The sequence below is a fragment of the Ochotona princeps genome, chromosome 12, assembly GCF_030435755.1.
Source record: "Ochotona princeps isolate mOchPri1 chromosome 12, mOchPri1.hap1, whole genome shotgun sequence".
Classification (NCBI taxonomy): domain Eukaryota; kingdom Metazoa; phylum Chordata; class Mammalia; order Lagomorpha; family Ochotonidae; genus Ochotona; species Ochotona princeps.
Genome location: NC_080843.1, coordinates 45,638,290 through 45,642,914, shown reverse-complemented (window position 1 = coordinate 45,642,914; position 4,625 = coordinate 45,638,290).

Genomic DNA, 4,625 nt, shown 5'->3' with positions numbered 1-4,625 from the left:
CCTCTGTTGGGCAACTGCCCCCACTGGCGAGCTTGAGTACTGGGACAGGGAGTGAGGGGGTGCAGACCAGGCCAGGCAGGCTGGTTGGGCTTTGCCACAGCATCAGCTGGCAAGTGCTGGGAATGGGGGCAAGCCCTGTCAAGCCAGACCAGAAGTACCTGGAGAAATCCAGAGCTGGCAGTGGACCCAGTCAGGAAATTATGGGCACCTCTCTGGTGGGTTGCAACTCTCACTGGTGAGAATGAGAACCAGGTCTGGGGCCCGGCGGCGTGGCCTAGAGGCTAAAGTCCTCGCCTTGAATGCGCTGGGATCCCATATGGTTGCCAGTTCTAATCCCGGCAGCTCCACTTCCCATCCAGCTCCCTGCTTGTGGCCTGGGAAAGCAGTCGAGGACGGCCCAAAACCTTGGGACCCTGCACCTGTGTGGGAGACCTGGAGGAAGTTCCTGGCTCCTGGCTGCGGATTAGCGCAACTCCAGCCATTGTGGTCACTTGGGGAGTGAATCATCAGAGGAAGATCTTCCTCTCTGTCTCTCCTCCTCTCTGTATATCTGACTTTGTAATAAAAAAAAATAAATAAATCTTAAAAAGAGAGAGAGAGAGAGAGAACCAGGTCTTGGGGGGCAGGACTAGCTAGACAGGCAGTGGCACCCACTGGTATGAATTTAGGCTGGATAGTAGGGCCTGTTGGGTTGAGATAGGCTTCAGTGCCCACTGATGTGTGCAAAAGCTGAATGGGATGTGGAACAGACTGGACCAGTTTGCTGCACATATGAGCAAGCAGAGAAATAGGGCTGGGGGCGTGTCCAGTGGGGGTAACTGGGGGCACTCTGACTGGGCTGCAGCTGCTCCTGCTGTATATGAGGGCCGAGTGTGTGGTGGGCAGGGTTGGACTGGACTGCAGCATCTATTAGTTTAGGTAAGAGATGGGGCTGAAAGAAGAACTGACACAGCAATTTAACTACCAATGTGTGTGTAGGCTGAAGTAGATGATGGACAGAGCTGGATCCATTCTGGCAAACACACAAAAGTCAGGTCTGATATTACTTCAGAATAGGTTTCTTTGGGAATCTACCCAATTGAACCCCTTGACACAGAGCTCCAACCATTGGGAGAGTCACAGGAGCTGTGATCTGACCATGGTGGAATGCTTGTGTCAGAGTTGGGTATACTCAGTGGCAAAGATGGAGCAATGGATAGTATGCCCAAATGCACATGGAGGATATTGCAATCTATTGGGGGCTGCAGAGGACATCTGGTATCATAACAGATAATGAGGACCGAACAAATTGGTCAGCTACTTAAGCCAAGCATTGACAGCAAATATCTTGGCAAATGGACACTCTAAGGTTGACTGTGTCAACCAATTGGCCTTGGAAGGATTTCTTCATCCTTGGAGTGGCAAAATCAACACATCTCAGAACTATCAAAGCTATTTGAGCAGAAATCTCAGAGCATGCTTCACATTGGGGAGGCTGGGATGACATCAGCAGGTACAAGGATCTCCATCCCCAGGTACTAAGGCAGATGGGAGACTGGGTGCAGTTTCTCCGCTAATCTCCTCCCTTTCCCCAGATACAGAAAGAAGAAAAGGAAAATTTGGAAACAATGGTCTCACCCACTTTCCCCTAATCCTCAACCTTTCCCACCCTTACCAATTATCTAAACATCATGAAAAATAAAATTTTAAAAAGATGTGTTTATTTTTATTGGAATAGAATTTTCAGAGAGAAGGAAAGACAGAGAGAAATATTTTCCATTTGCTAGCTCACTCCCCACATGGCCACAATGGCCAGAGCTGAGCTGATTCGAAGGCAGGAGCCCCTTGCAGGTCTCCCATGCAGGTGCGAAGTCCCAATACCTTGGGCCATCCTCCTCTGCTTTCCCAGGCCACAAGCTGGGAGCTGGCTGGGAAGTGGAGCAGCCAGGACATAAACGGGTGCCCATATGGGATCCCAGAGCTTGAAGGTTCCAGTTGAGCCAATGAAACTGAGCCCAATTCCGCACTATAATTTTTAAATAAGTCAACAAAAATTTATACTGGTAAAAGCAGTGTTACAATAACATTTCAGATTTACATTCACATTCCAAAGATTTGTTCTGTGATAGTAGGATTTGACTTTGAACTTGTCTTTACCAAATAATTTGTTTTAACACTTGGCCACTAAACGTTAAATCAATTGCCCATCAGCCTTTTGGCTAAGATTGAGTGTAGTAACATTCAGCCAGCTCTACCTGCCAGTGTATAGTTTCCTATAATAAACTGCAGGTTTCCTCATCTTTGCACCCTCCCCTTCTTCCCTTTTCTTTATATACACATTGATTTTGTTTAAATTTTGCTTTATTTTGCAGGATCCAGGATATCAAGAATGGATGTAACTGTTCCTGCCGAGGAATGTAGCTCTCCTTGAGATAGACTCCGGGACTCATGTGACTTTGGGCTTCCCATTTTTGGGAGATGCAGAGAGCTATTGTACAGAGAACTGTTTTTCTGTGTTGAGTAGCTTTGGTTGTTTGGCAATATAAGCAAAGTAAACAGCTTCCAAAGGGGGCTATTGAAGATATTGGTTTCCTTCGCTCTCATCACAGCCATCTTCCTGTATGGCTTTCCCTGTAACATGGCCTGGAAAAGGAAACATGACATTCTCCGATTCCTGTGCAGCGGTGGTTCATCTCCTATTGGATGAACTCGCCTGGAACACTCTGGAGAGCAAGGTAGGCTCTAGCCATCTCTCGGCTTTCGAGAATGGCAGAGGCGGCGTAGTCAGACAGCAGCTGTGGTGGCGCCTTTCCTGGTCTGAAATGTCCTAGTCCTGACAGGGGTAGCTGCTACTACACTGGCAAACCAAACTCTTCGGTTGACCTGGGTTTGACTCAGGAGACTAGGGTTTTGTATCCTGTTTTTGTTCTTCTGAAAAGTTGTTTTTGTAAGGCAGGCATTTAGTGCAGCACTGAAAATGCCACTTGGGGGCTAGAATTGTTGCTCAGTGGGTTAAGCAACCTCCTGCAATGCCAGCATCCCATATGGGCACCGGTTTGAATCCCAGCTGCTTCATTTCTGATCCAGCTCTCTACTAATTGTGCTGGAAAAGCAATGGAAGATGACTAGGGTCCCTATCACATATATGGGAGAAGCTGGATGGAGTTCTTGCTCAATCTCTTTACCTCTGCATTTCAAATAAATTGATTGATCAAGTTAAATTTTGAAAAGCTACTTAGGGACCCGGCATGGTGGCATAGCCACTAAATTCTTGTCTTGAAACCGTCGGGATCTCATATAGGTAGAGCTTGTGTGCCAGCTTCTCTGCTTCCCAGCCATCTCCCTGCTTGTGGCCTGGGAAAGCAGAGGAGGATGGCCCACAGTCTTGGGCCCTGCACTTGCTTGGGAGACCCAGAAGAAACTCCTGGTCCCTGGCTATGGGATGGCTCAGCTGCTGCCATTGTGGCCACTTACGTAGTGAACCAGAGGTCAGAAGATCTTCTTCTTTGTCTCTCCCTTCCAATAACAAATAATAATAATTTTAAAAGCTACTTAGATGCTATATTCTTATATTGGAATGATTGGATGTGAGTCCTGGCCTTACTTTCCATCCCAGCTTCCTACTAAAGCCCATCCTGAGAAGCTGTAGGTGATGGGTCAAGGAGTTGGGTCCTGCCACTCATGTGTGTGACCCAGGTAAAGCCCCTGGCTCCTGGTTTTGGTCTGATCCAGACCTTGCTGCTGGCATTTGGGGGAATGAACCGGTGGAATAAAGATTTCTACGCATTTCTTTTTTTAAATAAAATAAAAAATAAGTAGATGTAAAAGTTTTTAAAAAGTAACAACACAAAAACAAACCTACTTTTTAATTCCATTTTCTACACATTTTTAAGTATGTATGTATGTATGTATGTATGTATGCATGTATGAGCATCAGTATATTTATCGTCATGTATCATTTTATAATAAGGATGTGTTTTAATACTCTTTTGGGATGACTATGTCTTTCTTTGCACACCATAGAGTATACTAATACAAGCCTGAATGGTGTGGCCCACTTTACGCCTAAGTAATATCGTGTGACCTGTTGCTCTAACCTTACCAATGTGAATGGCAATTATTGCAGGAAGTTGTAACACAATGGTATTTGTATATGGAAACGTAGAAAAGTTACCATGAAAGTGCTAGGTAGCAGAAATTTTTCAGTTCCATTAGAATCTCATGGGATCACTGTTGTGTATGCAATCTGTTCTTACACGAAATGGCATTACTGGGATGTGACTCTATAACTAACACTCACATACATAAATACATATGCACACTTACATATATAGCCAAGGAGTATATTTACTTAAAATCTAAAGTGGCCAAGCATTACACAAATGATGGGAAGAATTCAGACAACTGAAATGTGTCCATAGAAAAACAATTGTTTCCTTCAACCTCTTGACCGTAAGTAACCTGCTAAACATTTTATTTTAAAAAAGTTTTTAGAATTTCAAAATATGGCTTAAAATACATTTGTTTATTTCAGGCTGCATCATTGAAAATTTAAGGGCATAGCTGAAACAATATTGTCACCTTAGAATTAACAATACATTTTAGTGTTATCTAATACTCACTTTCAGTTTTCCCTAAATGCTTCA